Here is a 22,860-nt window from a genome sequence, read left to right on the forward strand (position 1 = left end):
TTGCAGGGCTGAGAAAACTGTCCTGGTCCGCACTGGTCCCGTGAACCTGATGCAGATGCATTGCGGGGGTGGTGTTGGGGTTGCAGGCCGGTCTTCGCCTGGGTTGTTGCTGCTTGTTACTTTCGGGGGTTGGTCTTTGACCTTGTTTTCGATGTCCGGCGTTTGGTGGCCGTTGGTCATATTGCTGTTCCCATGAGCCAGAGGTTGGTTGTCTCGGCGGGTTTTATTTTCTTTTCCGTCGGTGGTCTGGGGGGTCTGTGAATCCCGTTCCACATTGGTGCTTTGCCTCTTTATTTGAGGCTGATTCTTGTCTTGTTTTCCCTCATTGGAAGAGGTGTCGGCACTAAGTGCGCTGGCTGAAAGGTGTCGCTTTTTGCCACTCCCCATCGGGGGGTTCTTCAGTTTGTTTTTTTGTTTCCTCTTCGTTTGTCCCTGTTCACTGCTTCCCAGGGCTCTTTATACTTCGTCCCATCCTCTTCCATTGAGTGTTCCTCGTCAGATGAGGCTGGAGTTGAGTTGTCCGGTCGTGCTGGAGCCTCTTCTTTTTATTGGGGGCCCTTCTGTTACTTTTCCGCATTCTGTACCGTGGTGTCTTTTTCGGTGGAGGGTGTATGAACCTCTTCTGTGGTCGGCTTTTTAACTCCGCTGCTGATGATCTGTGCATATGTCGCCCCGCGTTTCGGGCAGGCCCTCTAAAGATGGCCGACCTCCCCACACAGGTTGCAGCACTTGTCTTCTTTGCAGTCCTTAGTCGTGTGTCCCTCCTGCCTGCAGTTTTTGCAGAAGGTCACGCTGCATTTTGCGGCAACATGCCCGTTTTGCCACAGGTGTGGCATACTCGTGGCTGTCCCACGTAGTAGAGGTAGCCACGATTCCCTCCAATAGCGAAACTGGAGGGGGGATTCAGGATGGTTCCGTTGCCGTCTATTCTCAGAGTCACCTTGATCTGGTGCTCATTTGTCCAGATGCCGAAGGTGTCTTTCACTTGCACGCTGTCACTTTTCAGCTTAGCGTACCTGGCGAGGAACGTGAGCACATCAGACACGGGGACGTGGGGGTTGTACGTGTGCAGTGTCACAACCCGATTTTGCTGCGACGGTAGCGTAAACAGAGGCTCCGCAGTCAGGATCGACAGGGGACTCTGGTTACCTTTTTCCTTGAAGACGTTCAAGAATTTGATGCACGCTGCGACGCTCATGAAGGTGACATGAAAACATCCATTGTTGGGGAAGTTTTGCAAGCAGAAGATCTCTGTTGCTTTGAACCCACGACACTCGAGCAGCACCCGCTTCACGAAGAGTTTCCGGTCCACAGGTGACTCTCCTTCCGTTCTCTTCACTGTGACTCGGACAGTGTTTCGCACTCCCCAGCCTGATGGTCGGGATGCAGCTGCATCCATAGCTCGAACGTTAGGTCTTAACTGTATCGGAGTTGGCTTTGGCCAGCATGTAGATCCACCAATAGCAGCCGAGCTCCAAACGTTTCCTCTTTGACGACTTCAATCCCTCCGAGTTCTCCAGTCCACGATCGACATCGAAATCCTCAGCTTCTCTCGATCAAATGAGACTACACTTGATCTTAGCCAAAATGCCGAGCAGCAACAGCCCAGATTTTCCGGGCTATGTCTCTTGTCCTCCTCGTCCACCGACATTCAGGTGCACCTTGCTGCGCTCGACTGTGCTTTGGAACTTTTAGTTTACGGTCACTTTTGGTCAAGAGACCTCCAGCTTGGCCGAGCACGGTGGAGTCTGTGCATGCAGAACCAGTAAAACAGGGTGACATTGTCTGGCACGCCTTCCACTGTCATCACCAGAAGAAATGGAGACGCTGTTCATGCTTAGTGACACCCAACGCAGGGAGTCGAAGAAACCTCCAGCTTTGCCGAACAAAGGGCAATCCGTGCAAGCAGCAAGTACTGGCGGAATCCAACAGGGGGCAATGTCTAGTCTCCCTGAGCTCCACCCTGGCGTGTTGGTCGTGGAGTCAGGAGAGCGAAAAGAGACGCCGTGAAGGTGTGCATACATCCAAATCAGGTTGCAGTTCAGTCTGTCGCCACACTTCCCTGTTGTGCAGGATGAAGGGCTGTGGTAACTGAAGTGAGGAGAAGGCAAGTCGGCATCCTGGGGTGAGAGGGAGTGGCCAGTAAAAAGCAGCAGGAAATCTGTGTGGCATATTAGCTGAAAACGGAGTCTGGCTGCCGTAAGTCCGTGAACATTTGGCTCGCAAGATTAGAGCACGAAGCGCCCGCCAGCAGAAACGGTAGCAATGCTTTGGAGCCTGATAGGCCTTAAATTGGTCAGGATGAGATAACTGGACAAGAGAGAAAACGGGAAGCCAGGTTTTGCGCAATATTCAGCTTTTCTACTTTTTGCTCCCCTAAGCGGGGTGAACGCACCATTCCTGGAAGCATTGCAAGACCAGTCGATGCGTGGAGCGGAAGGAGGAAGCCCCTGAACCATCTCCGATCCCAAAAATCAATTTAATATTCAGTCCTCAGCTCGAGGACATATCAGATATTAAACTGATAAGAACAGATTTATTTTTTTTTCCAAAAAAATATACTTTATTCATAAAAATTTATCATGAGCATTACAGAAACATTTCAAATTGTCTTGACTGTACATTTCCGACAGGGTTACATGTTGCCTTGACTTTCTTTCATTCAATTTTGATATTATCATACACATATCACTCTTTACATTACAATTCCTTCTTAAATATTTACAGTGCCATGTTTGTCTTTGTACATTGGAGTGTTGGTTGCCCAGAGCGAGGGGGTTTACACTGTTACCCGCCCCTCGGTGTACCTTTGCTGGAAATACATTACACAGTGGTATTTCCCCATTGCGCCTTGGCGGCAGCAGCCCCAAGCTTGTGTGCGTCCCTCAGCACGTAGTCCTGGACCTTGGAATGTGCCAGTCTGCAACACTCGGTCGAGGACAATTCTTTGCACTGGAAGATCAGCAAGTTTCGGGCAGACCAAAGAGCGTCTTTCACCGAGTTGATGACCTTCCAGCAGCAGTTGATATTTGTCTCGGTGTGTGTCCCTGGAAACAGTCCGTTGAGCACAGAGTCCTGTGTCACAGATCTGTTCGCGATAAACCTTGACAAATACCACTGCATCTCTCTCCAGACCTTCTTTGCAAAGGCACATTCCACAAGGAGGTGTGTGACCGTCTCATTTCCCCCACAGCCACTCCGAGGGCAGCGTGCATTGGCGCAGAGCTTTCGGGTGTGCATGAAGAATCTGACAGTGAGGCCCTTTCTCACCACCAGTCAAGCTAGGTCTTGGTGCTTGTTTGAAAGTTCTGGTGATGAGGCGTTCTGCCAGATGACTCTGGCAGTCTGCTCAGGGAACCATCCAACGTCCTCCACGGTCTCCTTTTCCCTGAGGGCCTCGAGGACATTACGTGCTGACCACTGCTTCATTGCCTTGTGGTCAAAGGTGTTTTCCTTCAAAAACGTTTCCATGAAGGACAGGTGAAACGGTCCGGTCCAACTACTTGGAGCGTTCCGCGGCAATGAGGCCAGGACCATCCTTCATAACACCGGGGACAGGTAGAACCTCAGTATGTAGTGACACTTGGTGTTTGCATACTGGGGGTCCACGCACAGCTTGATGCAGCTGGACACAAAGGTGGCCAACAGGATGAGGGAGGCGTTGGGTACATTCCGTCCTCCCTTCTCCAGAGGTTTGTACATGGTGTCCCTTCGGACACGGTCCATCTTGGATCGCTAGATAAATTTGAAGATGGCCCGGGTGACTGCTGTGGCGTAGGATCGGGTTATGGGCCAGACCTGCGCCATGTACAGTAGCACCGAGAGTACCTCACACCTGATGACCAGGGTTTTGCCCGCAATGGAGAGGGAGCGCTGCTACCACCAGCCCAGTTTCTGTCTTACCTTTCCTATGCGCTCCTCCCAGTTTTTTGGTGCACGCCCCAGCAGCTCCGAACCATATCCCCAGCACCTTCAGGTAATCTGACCTGACAGTGAAGGGGACAAAGGACCGGTCGGCCCAGTTCCCAAAGAACATGGCCTCGCTCTTGCCCCGGTTTACCTTGGCTCCCGAGGCCCGTTCAAACTGGTCGCAGGTGGTCAAGAGCCTGCGCACAGACGCAGGATCCGAGGAGAAGACGGCAACGTCGTCCATGTACAGGGAGGCCTTGACTTGAATGCCTCCACTGCCTGGGATCGTCACTCCTCTTATACCCGGATCCCTCCTGATGGACTCGGCAAAAGGTTCTATGCAGCACACAAAAAGGGTAGAGGAGAGAGGGCAGCCCTGCCTGACTCCGGATTTGATCTGGAACTTTTCTGATTCCCACCCATTGATTGAGACTGCGCTATAGATGTTTGTGTAGAGCAGTTTGATCCAATTGCGAATTCCCTCCCCAAACCCCATTTTGGAGAGCACACCCATCATGTAGGTGTGCGATATTCTGTCAAAAGCCTTCTCCTGGTCAAGGCTGATGAGGCAAGTGTCCACCCCCCTGTCCTGCACGTAGGCGATCGTATCCCTGAGCAGCGCGAGGCTATCAGAGATCTTCCTGCCGGGTACAGCACAGTTTTGATCAGGGTGGATCACCGACTCCAGAGCAGACCTGACCCGATTGGCGATGTCCTTAGCGAGAATTTTGTAATCCACATTCAACAGTGAAATGGGTCGCCAATTCTGAATTTCTTCCCTTTCCCCCTTCTGCTTGTAGATGAGGGTGATGATGCCTTTCCTCATGGACTATGACATGCTGCCTTCCAGAAGCATACTCTCGTACACTTCCATCAGGTCTGGGCCCATCCAGTCCCACAGAGCCGAATACAACTCAACCGGTAAGCCGTCGCTTCCGGGAGTTTTACTCATCTCGAAGGACTTGGCGGTCTTTGTCAACTCGTCCAGAGTTAGTGGTTTGTCCAGGTTTTCCAGCTCGCTGTCACCTATAAACTCCGTGATAGTCAACTGCATGGTCTGGGAAACAGTGCTATCTGTTGGCTTCACGTCATACAGTCCGGCATAAAAGGATTGGCTGATCCTCAGGATGTCAGACTGCGATGACTTTACAGAGCCATCTTCTTCCTTCAGGCTGCTGATCACAGAGGTCTCTCTGTGCACCTTTTGGAAGAAGAAGCGTGAGCACTTTTCGTCCTGCTCCACGGAGCGGTCTCTGGAACGGAAGATAATCTTGGAGGCCTCCGAGGTGTAGAGCGAGGCTTGCTGGCTCTTCACCTCTTGGAGATCCTTGACATCCACCCCCATCGACTGCAGCTGGGGCAAATTCTGCATACTTTTCTGGAGCCTGGACATGACCCCTCGTCTCTCTCTCACCTTTTGCACGCCCTTGAGGATGAAAAACCTCTTGATATTCCCCTTGATTGCTTCCCACCAGAGATGTGGGGCCTCAAAGAGGGGTTTCACGGTTCTCCAACCTTTGTAATCCCTCCTGAGTTCCTCGAGGTTATCAGGGGTCAGCAGTTTTACATTTAGCTTCCATGTCCCCCTGCCTACCCCCTCGTCTTCCTGCAGGTGGCAGTCGGCCAGTAGGAGGCAGTGGTCAGAGAAAAACACCGGCGTTACGTCGGTGGACCTGACCGTGAAAGCTCGTGACACAAAAAAGAAGTCTATCCTGTAGCGGACGGACCCGTCTGGCCGTGACCATGTGTATCTACGCTGCGTTCCGTCTGCAGGGTTGCAGCAGACGTCGAGCAGCTTGGCGTCTTTTACCGTTTCCGTCAGGAGTCTGGACGTAGCGTCTAGATTGCTGTCGGCTCTGCTGGATCGTCCAGCCGCATCGATGATGCAGTTGAAGTCACCACCCGAGATGACCGGCTTGGAGGTGGCCAACAGCAGTGGGAGTTCCTGAAGGACTGCCAGCCGCTCACTTTTTACGGCCGGGGCGTACACATTAATAAGTCTGAGAGGGGTGTTTTTGTATTTCACGTCTGCTACGAGGAGGCGCCCGCCCACCACCTCCTTAACGTCGGAGATGGTGAAGTTGCCTCCCCGCAGCAGAATACCCAGTCCGGAGGCGCGGCAGTCGTTTCCTCCTGACCAGATGGATGGCCCGTGGGACCACCAGCTCGACCAGCGCCTGTAGTTGCTGAGGTGCGGAATTCCGCACTCCTGCAGGAACAGTCGGTCGGCTTTCACATTTCCCAAATAGTTGAGTGTGGCTACACACCGCGAAGTATCTTTGATGCTTCGCACATTTATGGATGCAATTTTTAAACCCATTATAAAAAGGTAGATTTACCAGTCTCAAGAGTCCAGAGTCTATACAGTTGGCTGTTCCAGCTGTTGGATGTTCCCCAGCATGCCGGTGGTGCTCGCAAACTTTCGCAGAGTTGCAGGGCTGAGAAAACTGTTCTGGTCCGCACTGGCCCCGTGATTTTGATGCAGATGCATTGGGGGTGGGTTGGGGGGGGTGGGGAGGTGTAGCACTGGCGTTCGTTGTGGCAGACAGTAGGTGTTGGGGTTGCAGGCCGGTCTTCGCCTGGGTTGTTGCTGCTCGTTACTATCGGGGTTGGTCTGTGACCTTGTTTTCTTCCCGGTCGGTGGTCTGGGGGGTCTGTGCCTCCCGTTCCACGTTGGTGCTTTGCCTCTTTATTTGAGTCCGATTCTTGTCCTGTTTTCCCTCATCGGATGAGGTCTCGGCGCTAAGTGCGCTGGCTGAAAGGTGTCGCTTTTTGCCACTACCCCTCGGGGGGGGGGGGGGGGTTCTTCAGTTTGTTTTTTTGTTTTCTCTTTCGTTTGTCCCTGTTCACTGTTTCCCAGGGCTCTTTATTCTTTTTCCCATCCTCTTCCTCTTCCACTGAGTGTTCCTCATCAGATGGGGCTGGGTTGTCAGGGCGTGCTGGGGCCTCCTCTTTTTGTTGGGGGCCCTTCTGTTGCTTTTCCGCATTCTGTGCCGTGGTGTCTTTTTCGGTGGAGGGTGTATGCACCTCCTCTCTGTTCGCCTTTTTAACTCCGCTGCTGATGATTTGAGCACATGTCGCCCTGCGTTTCGGGCAGGCCCTGTAAAGATGGCCGGCCTCCCCACACAGGTTGCAGCACTTGTCTTCCTTGGAGTCCTTAGTCATGTGTCCCTCCTGCCTGCAATTTTTGCAGAAGGTCACACTGCAGTTTGCGGCAACATGCCCCGTTTTGCCACAGGTGTGGCATACTCGTGGCAGTCCCACGTAGTAGAGGTAGCCACGATTTCCATCAATGGCGAAACTGGAGGGGGGATGCAGGATGGTTCCGTTGCCGTCTGTTCTCAGAGTCACCTTGATCTGGTGCTCACTTGTCCAGATGCCGAAGGTGTCTTTCACTTGCACGCTGTCACTTTTCAGCTGAGCGTACCTGGCGAGGAACGTGAGCACAGCAGACACGGGGACGTGGGGGTTGTACGTGTGCAGTGTAACAACCCGGCTTTGCTGCGCCGGTAGCGTAAACAGAGGCTCCGCAGTCAGGATCGACAGGGGACTCTGGTTACTTTTTTCCTTGAAGACGTTCAAGAATTTGATGCACGCTGCGACGCTCTTGAAGGTGACATAAAAAAAAAACATTGTTGGGGAAGTTTTGCAAGCAGAAGATGTCTGTTGCTTTAAACCCACAACACTAGAGCAGCACCCGCTTCACGAAGTGTTTCCGGTCCAACGGTGACTCTCCTTCCGTTTTCTGCACTGTGACTCGGACAGTGTTTCGCACTCCCCAGCCTGGTGTACGTGATGCAGCTGCATCCATAGCTCGTACGTTGGATCTGAACTGTATCGGCGTTAGATCCACCAATAGCAGCCGAGCTCCAAACGTTTCCTGTTTGACGACTTCAATCCCTCCGAATTCTCCAATCCACGATCGACATCGAAATCCTCAGCTTCTCTCGATCAAATGAGACTACACTTAATCTGAGCCAAAAGGCCGAGAAGCGATAACCCATATTTTCCGACTATGGCTCTTGTCCTCCTCGTCCACCGAGATTCAGGTGCACCTTGCTGCGCTCGACTGTGCTTTGGAACTTTTAGTCTATGTTCACTGTTGGTCAAGAGACCTCCAGCATGGCCGAGCACGGTGGAGTCTGTGCATGCAGAACCAGTAAAACACAACAGGGAGACATCGTCTGGCACGTCTTCCACTGTCATCACCAGATGAAATGGAGACGCTGTGAAGGCCCAGTGACACCCAACGCAGGGAGTCGAAGAAACCTCCAGCTTTGCCGAACAAAGGGCAATCCTTGCAAGCAGAAAGTACTGGCGGAATCCAACAGGGGGCAATGTCTAGTCTCCCTGAGCTCCACCCTGGCGTGTTGGATTGTGGAGTCAGGAGAACGAAAAGAGACGCCGTGAAGGTACACCTATATCCAAATCAGGATGCCGTTCCGTCTGTCGCCACACTTCCCTGTTGTGCAGGATGATGGGCGATGGTAACTGAAGTGAGGAGAAGGCAAGTCGGCATCGTGGGGTGAGGGCGAGTGGCCTGTAAGAAGCAGCGGGAAATCTGTGTGGCAGATCAGCTGAAAACGGAGCCTGGCTGCCGCAAGTCCGCGAGTCCATCGGCTCGCAACATTAGTGCACGAAGTGCCCGCCAGCAGAAAAGCTAGCAATGCTTTGGAGCCTGAAAGGCTTTAAATTGGTCAGGATGAGACAACTGGACAAGAGAGAAAAGGGGAAGCCAGGTTTTTTCGCCCTTTTCTGCTTTTGTACATTTTGCTCCCCAAAGCGGGGTGAAGGCACCATTCCTGGAAACATTGCAAGACCAGGTTGATGCGTGGAGCGGAAGGAGCAAGCCCCTGAACCATCTCCGAGTCCCAAAAATCAATTTAATATTCGGTCCCCAGAAAGAGAACATATCAGATATTAAACTGATAAGAAAATATTTATTTTTTTTTAATTCAAAAAAATATACTTTATTCATAAAAATTATCATAAGCATTACAGAACATTTCGAATTGTCTTGTCTGTACATTTCCGTCAGAGCTACACACTGCTTTGACTTTCTTCCATTATATTTTGATATTCTTATACACATATCACTCTTTACATTGCAATTCTTTCTTAAATATTTACATTGTCATGTTTGTTTTATACATTGGAGTGTGAGTGGCCCAGACCAAGTGGGGTTTACACTGTTACCCGCCCCTCGGTGTATATTTGCTGGAAAAACGTTACACATTGGTCTTTCCCCCTTGCGCCTTGGCGGTAGCTGCCCCGATAAGAACAGATACTACACTTGATCTGAGCCAAAACGCCGAGAAGCGATAACCCATATTTTCCGGCTATGGCTCTTGTCCTCCTCGTCCACCGACATTCAGGTGCACCTTGCTGCGCTCGACTGTGCTTTGGAACTTTTAGTCCCTACGGTCACTGTTGGTCAAGAGACCTCCAGCTTGGCCGAGCACGGTGAGTCTGTGCATGCAGAATCAGTAAAACACAACAGGGAGACATCGTTTGTCACGCCGTCCCCTGTCATCGCCAGAAGAAATGGAGACGCTGTGAAGGCCCAGTGACACCCAACGCAGGGAGTCGAAGAAACCTCCAGCTTTGCCGAACAAAGGGCAATCCGTGCAAGCAGCAAGTACTGGCGGAATCCAACAGGGGGCAATGTCTAGTCTCACTGAGCTCCACCCTGGCGTGTTGGTCGTGGAGTCAGGAGAACGAAAAGAGACGCAGTGAAGGTACACCTACATCCAAATCAGGATGCCGTTCCGTCTGTCGCCACACTTCCCTGTTGTGCAGGATGAAGGGCTGTGGTAGCTGAAGTGAGGAGAAGGCAAGTCGGCATCCTGGGGTGAGAGCGAGTGGCCTGTAAAAAGCAGCAGGAAGTCTGTGTGGCAGATCAGCTGAAAACGGAGCCTGGCTGCCGCAAGTCAGCGAGTCCATCGGCTCGCAACATTAGTGCACGAAGCGCCCGCTGGTGGATTAGCCACCATAAATTGGAAAAATAATTGACTACTCTTAATTTTAAGAACTGTGTATTTCATTGTAAAACAGAAAAGAGGCTGTCAGAGACCCCAGAGATTGTCCTACACGGTGAATCTGTGCAGTGCAGAGTCCAGGCGGCTGCAATCCGGTGTCACAGTGGTTTGCACGCTTGCCTCAGAGCGCCAGCAACCCAGGTTCAATTCCAGCCTCGGATGTCTGTCCATGTGGAGTTTGCACTTTCTCTGACACGGCTTCCTCTGGGTGCTCTGTTTTCCTCCCACAGCCCAAATATGTGCAGGTCAGGTGGATTCGCCCTGCCAAATTGCCCTTTAGGTTAGATTGGGTTGCGGGAATGTGGATATGGTGGCGGTCTGGGCTTAAATAGGTTGCTCTTTCCAAGGGCTGGTGCAGAATCGTTGGGCCGAATGACCCGCCTTCCGCACTGTAGGGATTCTATGATTCTATAAAGAATCGTAACCTACATTCGAGCCTGACGTGGGATTCCGAAACAATCCAAGGCGAATGGCACAGGCAGATTGGCTTCTGAAGTACAGCTCGGGTCAGTGGGTGTGGACAGTGGTTGGGAAATGAAACACATACATGTTCGGCAGCAGGGCAGGTGCATGTGTCCGTTGGAGCACCAGGTTAGAACGGAACAGCGAAGTATTGCTCCAGACGATATCTGGATGTGTTCAGCAGAGTGCACTGGGGACACGCAGATCTCGTACAGCTCACCTTGATCTGTTTTTATGAACAATAGAGACAAAAATGACACAGAAAAGTCAGTCCAAAGTATATCTGGACGTAGTGCACTGATGTGTGAACAGCAGTGTGGATAGGAAGGCAGAATTGTCCTTCTGAAGTTCACCAGCTTCTTCAATTTAGAACAGTCGGCTGGATAGGAAAACAATTATTCTTCCTGAGTATTGCTGGATTTGGTGTTGTGTAAAGTCCAGTGGATTGGGACACTAACTAAGGTGGGATTTATGCAGTAGAGCAATTGGGGGCAGAGGATCTATCCATTTCTATCTTTTAAAACAATCTTAATGACGTTGAAGACGTGTTTAAATTCCCCCTAACCTCCTGCAGCTCCAGAAAGATGAATCCTAGCTTCTACACACAACTGGGTTGTCGGACAGCCACATCCATCGTCACAGGGATGTGTGGGGCGGGCGGGACCATGAGGAACGAGGGTTTACTACTGCGCTATCCTTCTCCCAGTTTTACTGGTGCTTCCAGTCCCATTTTCCGTCTGCCTCACAACTAGCGTGCCCCGTCCATCGATGAACTGTTTCATCCCTCAGCTGAGGGCTTGTAGGTGGATAATCCCTGATAGAATGTCTCAAATGCCTCGTAGACATTGTTTAGCTCTGCCACTGGATTCGGTCTGCTGCTTCTAATCTGAGCTATTACCCCCGTGGCTGCCTGCTTTCTCAGCTGGTGAACCATCAGTGGCTGGCTTTATCTCCGTGTTCGTAAAGGGTCTCCCGTGCCTGGCAGAGTTGCTGCACTGCTTCCCTCGTGGAGAGCAGGTCAAAGTCCATTTGTAGCTTTTTCCTCTCCGCCAGGAGTTCTTTGGTCGGGCCCTCAGAGTATCGCCCGCCTACCTCCAGTATGGAGTCCACAACTGTCGCCTCGCCGCCCTCTCTACCTTGTCTCTACGTGCGTTCTAGGCCATGATATCACCCCTGATCACAGCCTTCGTGGCCTCCCAGAACATGAAGGGCGAGACTTCCCCATTCTAGTTATTAATAATATAGCCATCTGTGGCCTGTGATATTTTCTTGCACAAAGCCTTATGGGCAAGTCGGGCCATGTCCAACCTCCATGTGGGGGGGCGGGGTAGCAGGCATTGAGCAAAAACGCAGTAATCTGGCTGCATATTAATATGGAACCATATTGAAATGGAGCAGCATTAATGTGGCTGGATATTAATATGGAACATTATTAGTATGGAGCAGTGTTAATATGGCTGCATATTAACTTGGAATCGTATTAATATGGAATAGTATTAATATGGCTGAATATTAATATGGAGCAGTACTAATATGGAACAGTATTAATATGGAACCACATCTTCACAGCTCCAGGGTCCCAGATTTGATTCCTAGCTTGGGTCACTCTCTTTGCGGAGCCTGCATGTTCTCCTGGTGTCTGCGTGCATTTCCTGCGGGTGCTCCTGTTTCCTCCCACAAGGCCCGAAAGACGTGCTTGTTAGGTGAATTGGACATTCTGAATTCTCCGTCTGTGTAACCGAACAGGCGCCAGAATGTGGCGACGAAGGGCTTTTCACAGTAACTTCGTTGTTGTGTTAATGTAAGACTACTTATGACAAAGATGATTATTATTAATATGGAATGTGGCTGGGTGTTAATATGGAACTGTATTACTATGGAACAGTGTTAATATATCCGGATATTAATATGACCAGATATTAATATGGAACAGTACTAATATGGAACAGTATTAACATGGCTGGATATTAATATGGAACAGTAATCATATAGAACAGTATTAATATGGAACACTACTAATATGGAAAAGTTATAATATGAACGAGTATTAATATGGAACAGTATTTATATGCTGGACATTAATATGGAACAGTACTCATTTGTAACGGTCTTAAAATGAAGCAGCACTAATAGGGAACAGTATTAATATGGAAGAGTATTAATATGGAAGAGTATTAATATGGCTGCATTTTAATATGGAACAGAATTAATATGGAACAGTATTAAATTGGAGCAGTATTAATATGACTGGGCATTAATATGGCACCGTACTCAAATATAACAGGACTATATGGAACAGGATTAATGTGGAAGAGTATTAACATGGAACAGCATTAATATGGAGCCGTATTAATATGGCTGCATATTAAAATGGAGCAGAAATAATATGCTGGATAGAAATATGGAACAGTATTAATTTGGCTGGATCCCGTTGAGTTTCTGGAAGGGCATATACTGGCCTCGAGAAAGGTTTTTTGTTAGGTCTCCAAAGCAATTCGCTTTACATAAACACGTTTAATGTTTATAAACATGATTTATTATCGGGCACATTTTAAGTCCGATTACAGTAGGGCACTTTTAATTGGTGTGTTATTGTAATGCTCTGTTTAACTAAGGTCTGTTTGACTGTAGGGCACTGTTTAAATACATTTGATTGGCTATAGGGCACTGTTTAAATGCATTTGGTTTACTGGAGGGCACTGTTTAAAAACACTTAATTTCCTGGAGGGCACTGTTTAAATGTATTTGATTTACTTAAGGACACTGTATAAATGCATTTGATTTCATGTAGGGCACTATTTAAATGCTTTTGATTTACTATGGGCACTGTTTAAATGCATTTGATTTATTGTAGGGCACAGTGTAAATGCATTTTATTTACTTCACCGCACTATTTAAACGCATTTGGTTTACTACAGGGCACTGTTTACATTCATTTAATTTACTGTAGGGCACTACTTATATGCATTGGAGTGTTGGGCACTCTTTAAATGCATTTAGTTTACTGTCGTAAACTGTTTAAAAGCATTTAGTATACTGTAGGGCACTGTTGGAATGCATTTGATTTACTGTAGGGCACTTTTTAAATGAATTTAGTTCACTGTAGGATACTGTTTAAATGCATTTGATTTATTGTAGCGCCTGTTTAAAAACATTTGATTTACTATGTCACTGTTTAAATGCATTTGATTTACTGTAGGGCACTGTTTAAATGCAGTTGATTTAACGAAGAACACTGTTTAAATGCGTTTTATTTACAGGAGGGCAATATTTAAATGCATTTGAGTATCGGGCACTGTTTAAATGCAATTATTTTACTGTTGGGCACAAAATGCATTTGATTTACTGGAGGGCACTGTTTAAATATATTTGATTTACTGTAGGGCACTGTTTAAATGCATTTGGTTTACTGTAGGGCTCTGTTTAAATGCATTTAATCTACTCGAGGGCACTGTTTAAATACATATGATGGACTGTTGTGCGCTATTTAATTTTATTTGACTTACTGCAGTACACTGTTTAAATACTTTGGATGTATTCTGGGGCACTGTTTAAATACATTTGATTTACTGTCCGGCACTTTAAATGCATTTGATTTACTGCAGGGCACTGTTTAAATGCCTTCAGTTTGTTGTCGGGCACTGTTTAAATGCACTTGACTTACTGTAGGGCACTGTTTCAATGCGTTTGATTTTGTGTCGGGCACTGTTTAACGCATTTAATTTATTCTAGGGCACAAATTTAAATACTTTTGATTTACTGTCAGGCACTGTTTAATTGCAATTAATTTACTATAAATCACTATTTAAATATATTTGGCTTACTGTAGGGCACTGTTTGAATGCATTTGATTTGCTTCAGGGCACTTTTTAAATGCATTTAGTTTACTGTGTCACTGTTTAAATGCATTTGATTTATTGTAGCGCCTGTTTAAATACATTTGATTTACTGTGTCACTGTTTAAAAACATTTGGATTACTGTAGGGCACTATTTAAATGCATTTGATTTACTATAAAGCACTGTTTAAAAACATTTGGTTCACTGTAGGGCATTGTTTAAATGCATTTGACTAAACGTAGGACACTGTTTAAATGCATTTGATTTACAGTCGGGCACTGTTGAAATGCATTTAATTTACTCGAGGGCACTGTTTAAATACAGTTGATGGACTGTTGTGCGCTATTTAATTATATTTGATTTACTGCAGTGCACTGTTTAAATGCTTTGGATTTATTCTGGGGCACTGTTTCTGGATATTTGATTCACTGTAGGGCACTGTTTAAATGCCTTTAGTTTGCTGTAGGAAAAAGAAAGGGAGAAAGAAAGAGATAGAGAGGAATAAGAAAGAGAGAGAGACGAAAATGAACGAGAGAGAGAGAAGAAATCGAAAAGGTGAGAGAAGAAAGTAGAAAAGAAAGAATAGCCCCAGCAGAACAAAGAGAAAGATAAAGGGAGATACAGACCAGGGGACAAAAATAAAGAGAGAGAGTTTGATCTTCAGAAAATGGCCATGAAAAATGACAGTCAGTTAAAATTGGTAGACGTAAAGGGAAACGTACAGTTGGATGATAGTGATGAGGATAGTGAGAGAGAGCGTCAAAGTTGAAGGCTTTGTTGACATTTATTTAAATATGTCCAAGCATTGCCAAGGTTTGACGAGAAGGAGGTAGAAGCCTTTTTCATTTAATTTGAGAAGGTGGCTAAACAAATAAAATGGCCACAGGACATGTGGGTATTACTGATTCAAACAAAGCTGGAAGGTAGAGCTAGTGAAGTGTTTGCATCACTACCGGAGGAGGTGTCTGGGACGTATGAGGAGGTGACCAAATCCATCTTAGGTGCATATAAACTCGTGCACGAAGCTCACTGAAAATGGTTTAGAAATTTAAAGAAAGAATTTGGTCATACATACATGGAGTTTGAAAGGCTCAAACAAATTAATTTTGATAGGTGGATAAGGGATTGAAAATAGACCAAACGTATGAAGCTCTCAGAGAAATTATACTTTTGGAGGAGTTTAAAATTGAATTCCTGATGCAGTAAGCACTCATGTGCAAGAACAGAGGGTTAAAATTGCGAGATTAGCAGCAAAATGGCAGATGATTATGAATTAGTTCATAAATCAAAGCTTGGTTTCCGACATCAGTTTCAGCCGGTGAGGGATAGAAACTGGGGACATGAGAAATACTCAAGTGGTAAAAGTAAAGGTGATGTGATGGGATATAATAAGGAGAGTGAACCTCAGAGTAAAAACCCAGGAGGGTGGAAGAGACATGAAAAGGTTCAAATGTTTTCACTGTAATAAACTAGGCCATGTAAAGTCACAGTGTTGGTGCTAGAAGAAAAGCGCTGTGAAGGCTGATGTGGTACAACAGGATAAGACAGTGAGGGTAGTTAAAGTGGTAAAGGAAAGCCCAAAAGAAGCGAAGGAGGTGCAAAAGACTGCACACCTGATCAAGAGGTGATTGATCAAATGGTGCCAGATCTCTTTCAAGAATTTCCTTGTGTTGGTAAAGGTTACTCATGTGTATCATGAGGAGCAGGTACAGAAGTCACAATTTTAAGAGATACGGGAGCTAGTCAATCTTTAATGGTAGGAGATGAGAAGTTATGTAGTTTGGGAAGAATGCTGCCAGAAAAGGTGGTAATTTGTGGAATTCAGGGTGAGAGGAGTAGTGTTCAATTATATAAGGTAAGGTTGGTAAGTCCAGTGAAGAGTGGTGAGGTGGTAGTAGGAGTAATAGAGAAACTATCTTGTCCAGGAATACAGCTTATCTTGGATAATGATACAGATGAATCGCAGGTGGGAGTGATGCCCACGGTGGTTGATAATCCAGGGGAAATCAGACAACTGAAATGTTGAAGGATTTTTCCGGATTCTGTAGTTACAAGGTCGCAAAGTCACAGGTTAAGACAGGAGGGGAATTCAGAGAGTGAAGATGAAGTTGAAGTGCAATTATCAGAACCGATTTTTGATCAGATGGGTGACAAAGAAAAAGATCAGGTGGAGGATGAGGCGGATATTTTTAGTTCAGGAAAATTGGCAGAGTTACAACAGAAAGATATAGAACTAAAACGGATGTATCAGAAACATACACGGAAGAGTGTATAACAGAGTGTTATTTCCGTAAAAGTAATGGCATGATGAGAAAATGGAGACCTTTATATATGCAGGCGGATGAAAAGTGGGCAGAAGTTCATCAAGTCGTATTGCCGTTGGGTATGGAATAGAGGTGTTGCGCGTTTCACATGAGGTACCAGCGGGAGGTCATTTGGGAATAAAGAAAACTTGAGCTAAAATACAAAATCAATTTTATTGGCCTGTACGCCAGAAAGATGTAATTAAATGTTGTCAGTCATGTCACACATGTCAGGTGACAGGGAAATCTCAAGCAGTGATAAAACCAGCGCCCTTAATACCCGTTGCAGCATTTGAGGAAGCTTTTACAAGAGTCCTAATTGATTGCGTAGGACAACTTCCTAAAACAAAAAGTTGGAATCAATATCTTTTGACGATAATGGAGGTGTCTACTAGGTTTCCGGAGACCATTCCAGTAACATTACAACTAAAAAGATTCTGGAAGAATTACTTAAATTATTTACTAGCAATAGATGACCCACAGAAATACAACCGGATCAAGGATCAAATTTTACCTCCTGATTATTCAAAGAAGTTATGGATAGTTTAGGAATAAAACAATTTAAATCAACTGCGTACCACCCAGAATCGCAGGGAGTTTTAGAAAGATGGCGTCAGAAATTAAAGACAATGTTAAGGGCTTAGTGTCACGATTATTGAGAGGATTGTGATAAAGAAAGTCCATTCGTACTGTTTGCAATTATGGCTGCACCTAATGAGTCAACCAAATTTAGTCCTTTTGAACTAATTTTTCGTCATGAGGTAAGAGGACCACTTAAATTGATTAAGGAAAAATTGGTGAGTGAGAAATCAGAAATTACATAATTGGATTACGTGTCAAATTTTAGGGAACGATTAAATAGAGCAGGTCAATTGGCGAGACAACATTTAAAAGTTGCACAAAATGCGATGAAACGGGTAGCGGACAAGAAATCCAAAGTTCGTAGTTTTGCCTGTGGAGATCAAGCTTTAGTATTGTTCCAAGTGGGAGGTGAACTTTTAAAAGCTAGGTTTTGTGGACCATATCAGATTGAAAGGAAATTAAGTGAATTGAATTACGTGGTAACAACACCAGATAAAAGGAAGACTCACCGAGTGTGTCATGCGAATATGCTTAAAAGGTGCTTGGAAAGGGAAGGAGAGAAAAAGGTTTTAATGATTTTAACTCAAAATGACCAACCAAATCCAGATGACTGTGAATTTGACATATCTTAAATTAAATTGGAAAACGGGGCTGTTCTTAAAAATTGGGATAAATTGTAGAGTTACCTTCCAGAGGAAAAACGGACTGACCTCAAAGTTATCACATGGGCAAGTTTGTGGACATAAATTGGGAAATACTAAAATGGCTATACATGATGTAGATGTGGGAAATGCTGTTCCAATCAAACGACATCCATATAGACTTAATCCTTTAAAATTGGCTCGGGTTAACAAAGAGATTGAGATTATGCTTTAAAATGGCATAATTGAAGCGGGTTGCAGCCAATGGAGCTCGCCCATAGTGATGATACCAATACCAGACGGTACCCGACAATTGTGTGTGGACAACAGAAAGGTTAATGCAGTTACAAGAACGGGCTCTTACCCTATCCCACGTTTGGCGAATTGAATTTGGAAAGTGGGACAATCAGCTTTTATTTACAAACTGGATTTACTTAAGGGTTACGGGCAGGTATCTTTATCCGAAAGGGCGAAGGAGATTTCAGCTTTTGTGACTCCAGATGGAGTATAACAATTCAAAGTTATGCCATTTGGCATGAAAAACGCCCCAGCCACGTTTAAATGGTTAACTAACAAAGTTGTTTCAGGATTACCCAATTGTGTGGTATACATCGACGATCTGATAATTTTCAGCCAGACATGAAAAGAACAGTTGAAACGTCTGATGGAATTATTCCATCGACTTCAGGAGGCGGGTTTGGTGATAAACCTAGCCAAAAGTGAATTTGGAAAAACCCAAGTTACTTTCATTGAGAAGTTTCCGGTACCCTCACACATAGGGAAATAATGTGATTTCTTGGCATGAGTGAATTCCATCGAACATTTAAGTAAAATTTCATGTTGAAAGTGACTGTCAATCGAGAAGGGCTTCAGTTGAAGGAAGAAGAACAAAAATGGACTATATTATTATCCCTGTTAGCGTTGTTTTTAGAAACGCAAAAGTGTGTTTACTTCGTGCATTTCTTAAAGGATAGTGACAGGGTGAAAAATGAAACCATCTTGAAGTTGATGGTTTATCTTTTTTCTTGGGCGGAGGTGTCATGTGAGAGTACCTTTAAGAAACGAGTGTTTATCAGTGACGTCAGCGTATGGGTGGTGCTGGGCTGTCTGGCAGCTTTTTACTTTCGTTTTAGGCTGTTTGCTGCAGTGTGTGTTTTAGTTTCAGTGTTGGAGCTGAAGCCAGACAGAGCCGGTGTACTCTTGATCTCGCTGCCATGATGCGTCTATCTCTTGATCATTTGGTGAAGTCAGAATTATAACCGTTTTCAGGAGTGACGTTAACCAGATGTGCTTCTGTTAAAGGTTCTGTTTTTTGTAAGTCTTCTGGATGTGAAAAGGACAGCGTAAGCATTACTTAGTGTTGTATTCTTTGGGGGTTGTAGTTGAATTAATGGTTGCTAAGATGTTCACTGTATGTTTTAAAAAGGTTAACTTACATTCATAGAATAAACATCGATTTGTTTTTTAAAATATATTTTCCATTTCTGCTGTACCACCCCTGTAGAGTGGGCTGTGTGCTCCCCATACCACAGTCTATTAAAAGTTCTGGGTCAGGTGGGTCAGGTGAACTCCATGATACACTTTGGGAGTCTCTAAACCCTGGCCCATAACAAATAAGATTGATGTACTGTAGGGCACTATTTAAGTACATTTGGTTATTGTAGGACACTGTTTAAATGCGATTGATGTACGGTAGGGCAGTGATTAAATGCATTTGGTTTACTATAAAGTACTGTTTAAATGTATTTGATTTACGGTAGGGCACTGTTTAAATGCATTTGATTTACTGCAGAGCACTGTTTAAATCCAAGTGATTTTACATTAGGGCACTGGTTAAATACGTTTGGTTTGCTGTAGGGCACTGTTTAAATACATTTGATTTTGTCCAGAACACAGTTTAAATGCATTTGCTTTAGTGTCGGGCACTGTTTAAACACATTTGATTTACTGTGGTGCACTGTTTAAGTGTATTTGGTTGACTATCGGGCACTGTTTAAACACATTTGATTTACTGTGGCGCACTGTATAAATGTATTTGGTTGACTGTAGGGCACTGTTTAAATGCATTTGATTTACTGTAGTGCACTGGATAAACGTAATTGGTTTATCGTAGGCCACTGTTTTCATGCATTTTATTTACTCTGGGGGCACTGTTTAAATGAATTTGATTTACTGTAGGGCGCTGGTGAAATGAATATGATTTCCTGCTGGGCGCTGTTTAAATGCATTTGGTTTACTGCAGGGGACTTTCTAAATGCACTTGATTGAGTGTGGGCCACTGTTCAACTGCATTTGTGTTGTGCATGGCACTGTTTAAGCACATTTAATTTACTGTAGGGCACAGTTGAAATGCATTTGGTTTACTGCAGGACACTTTCTAAATGCACTTGATTGAGTGTGGGCCACTGTTCAACTGCATTTGTGTTCTGCATGGCACTGTTTAAGCACATTTAATTTACTGTAGGGCACAGTTGAAATGCATTTGGTTTACTGCAGGGCACTGTAAATGCATTTGATTTACTATAAAGCACTGTTTAAAAACATTTGGTTCACTGCATGGAACTGTTTAAATGTGATTTATTTACTTTGAGGCACGGTTTATATGCGATTGAAAAACTGTCGGGCACTATTTAAGAGCATTGATTTACTGGAGGGCACTTTGTAAAAGCGATTGATTTACTGAGGTCACTGTTTAAATACGATTGATATACTGTTGGGCACTGTTTAAATCATTTTATTTGCTATATTGCGCTGTTTAAATGCATTTGACTTACGATAGGGCACTGTTTAAATGCATTTGATTTACCGTAGGGCACTGTTTAAATGCATTTGATTTTCTGTCGGGCACTGTTTAAATACATTAGATATTTTGTTGTGCACTGTTGAAATGCATTTGGTTTACTTCAGGGCACTGTTTCCCGTATTTCCCGTACCGACTCCCCGGACAGGCATCGGAATGTGGCGACGAAGGGCTTTTCACAGTAACTTCCTTTCAAGCCTCCTTGTGACAATAAGCGATTTTCATTTCATTTCACTCTTTAAATTTGTATGATTTACTGTCAGATAATTTAAGGGCATTTGGTTTTTGTCGGGCACTATTTAAAAGCATTTGATTTACTGTAGGGCACTTTTTAAATGCATTTGATTTACTGTAGGGCACTGTTTAAATGCATTTGATTTACTGCAGGGCATTGTTTAAATGTGTTTGACTTACTGTAGGACACTGTTTAAATACATTGGATTTACTCGGGGGCACTGTGTTAATGCATTTAATTTTCTGCAGGGCCCTGTTTAACTATCGTTGATTTACTGTCGGGCACTGTTTAAATACATTTTATTTACTGGATGGTCCAGTTTAAATGCATTTGATTTAACGTAGGTCACTGTTCAAACGCATTTGGGTTACGATAGGGCACTGTTTGAATGCATTTGATTTACTGTAGAACACTGTTTAAATGCATTTGATTTACTGTAGAACACTGTTAAAATACGTTTGATTTACTGGAGGGCACTGTTTAAATGCATTTGATTTACTGTAGGGCACTGTTTAAATGAATTTGATTTACTGTAGGACACTGTTTAAATGCATCTGATTTGCTGTAGGACACTGTTTAAATACATTTGATTTACTGGAGGGCACTGTTTAAATGCATTTGATTTACAGTAGAGCATTGTTTCAAGACATTTGATTTCGAGTCGAGCACTGTTTAGATGCATTTAATTTACTCTAGGGCCCTATTTAAGTACATTTGAATTCCTGGAATGCGCTGTTAATGCTATTTGTTTACTGTCGGACACTGTTTAAAGGCATTTGGTTCACTGTAGCGCATTATTTAAAAGCATTTGATTTTCTGTAGCGCACTGTTTAAATGCCTTTGATTTACTGTCGGGCACTATTTATAAACATTTTCTTTAATGTAGCGCATGTTCAAATTAATTTTGTTTCCATTTGGGCACTGTTTAAATACACTTGATTTCCTGTAGGACACTGTTTAAATACATTAGATTTAGTGACGGGCACTGTTTAACTGCCTTTAGTTTACTGTGGGACACTGTTTAAATGCATTTGATTTTCAGTAGTGCACTTTAAATCCATTTTATTTACTGTAGGGCACTGTTTAAATGCATTTGTTTTAGTGTCGGGCACTGTTGAAATACATGAGATTGACTGTGGGGCACTGTTCAAATGCATTTGGTTTACTGCGGCACACTTTCTTAATGCATTTGATTTAGTGCAGGGCACTGTTCAACTGCATTTGTATTGTCTAGAGCAATATTTAAGAACATTTGATTTACTGTAGAGCACAGTTGAAATGCATTTGATTTACTGCAGCGCACTGTTTAAATGCATTTGATTTACTGTAGCGCACTGTTTAAATGCATTTGATTTACTGTAGCTCCCTGTTTAAATTCATTTGATTTACTGTAGGGAATTGTTTAAATGTGATTGATTTACTTTATGGTCCTGTATAAATACATTTGATTTACTGTAGGGCACTGTTTAAATCCAAGTGATTTCACATTAAGCCACTGGTTAAATACGTTTGGTTTGCTGTACGGCACTAATTAAATGCATTTGATTTTCTTCAGAGCACAGTTTAAATGCATTTGCTTTAGTGTCGTGCACCTTTTAAATACATTTGATTTACTGTGGTGCACTGTATAAATGTATTTGGTTGTCTGTCGGGCACTGTTTAAATGCATTTGATTTACTGTAGTGCACTGGATAAACGTATTTGGTTTATCGTAGGCCACTGTTTTCATGCATTTTATTTACTCTGGGGGCACTGTTTAAATACATTTGATTTTCTGTTGGGCACTGTTTAAATACATTAGATGTTTTGTGGTGCACTGTTGAAATGCATTTGGTTTACCTCAGGGCACTGTTTCCCGTACCGACTCCCCGGACAGGCATCGGAATGTGGCGACGAGGGGCTTTTCACAATAACTTCCTTTGAAGCCTACTTGTGACAATAAGCGATTTTCATTTCATTTCACTGTTTAAATTTGTATGATTTACTGTCAGACAATTTAAGGGCATTTGGTTTTTGTCGGGCACTATTTAAAAGCATTTGATTTACTGTAGG

The 22,860-nt window shown here is 44.6% G+C and overlaps 3 pseudogenes; all 3 read right to left on the bottom strand.

The window, feature by feature from the left end:
• Nucleotides 1–2,384: 2,384 nt before the first annotated feature.
• LOC140406123 (U2 spliceosomal RNA) lies at nucleotides 2,385–2,560 on the bottom strand (annotated as a pseudogene).
• A 6,135-nt stretch (nucleotides 2,561–8,695) lies between these two features.
• Nucleotides 8,696–8,876, bottom strand: LOC140406122 (U2 spliceosomal RNA; annotated as a pseudogene).
• A 256-nt stretch (nucleotides 8,877–9,132) lies between these two features.
• On the bottom strand, nucleotides 9,133–9,232 carry LOC140406124 (U2 spliceosomal RNA; annotated as a pseudogene).
• Nucleotides 9,233–22,860: the final 13,628 nt, after the last annotated feature.

The sequence above is a fragment of the Scyliorhinus torazame genome, unplaced genomic scaffold (genome assembly GCF_047496885.1).
Source record: "Scyliorhinus torazame isolate Kashiwa2021f unplaced genomic scaffold, sScyTor2.1 scaffold_269, whole genome shotgun sequence".
NCBI lineage: Eukaryota > Metazoa > Chordata > Chondrichthyes > Carcharhiniformes > Scyliorhinidae > Scyliorhinus > Scyliorhinus torazame.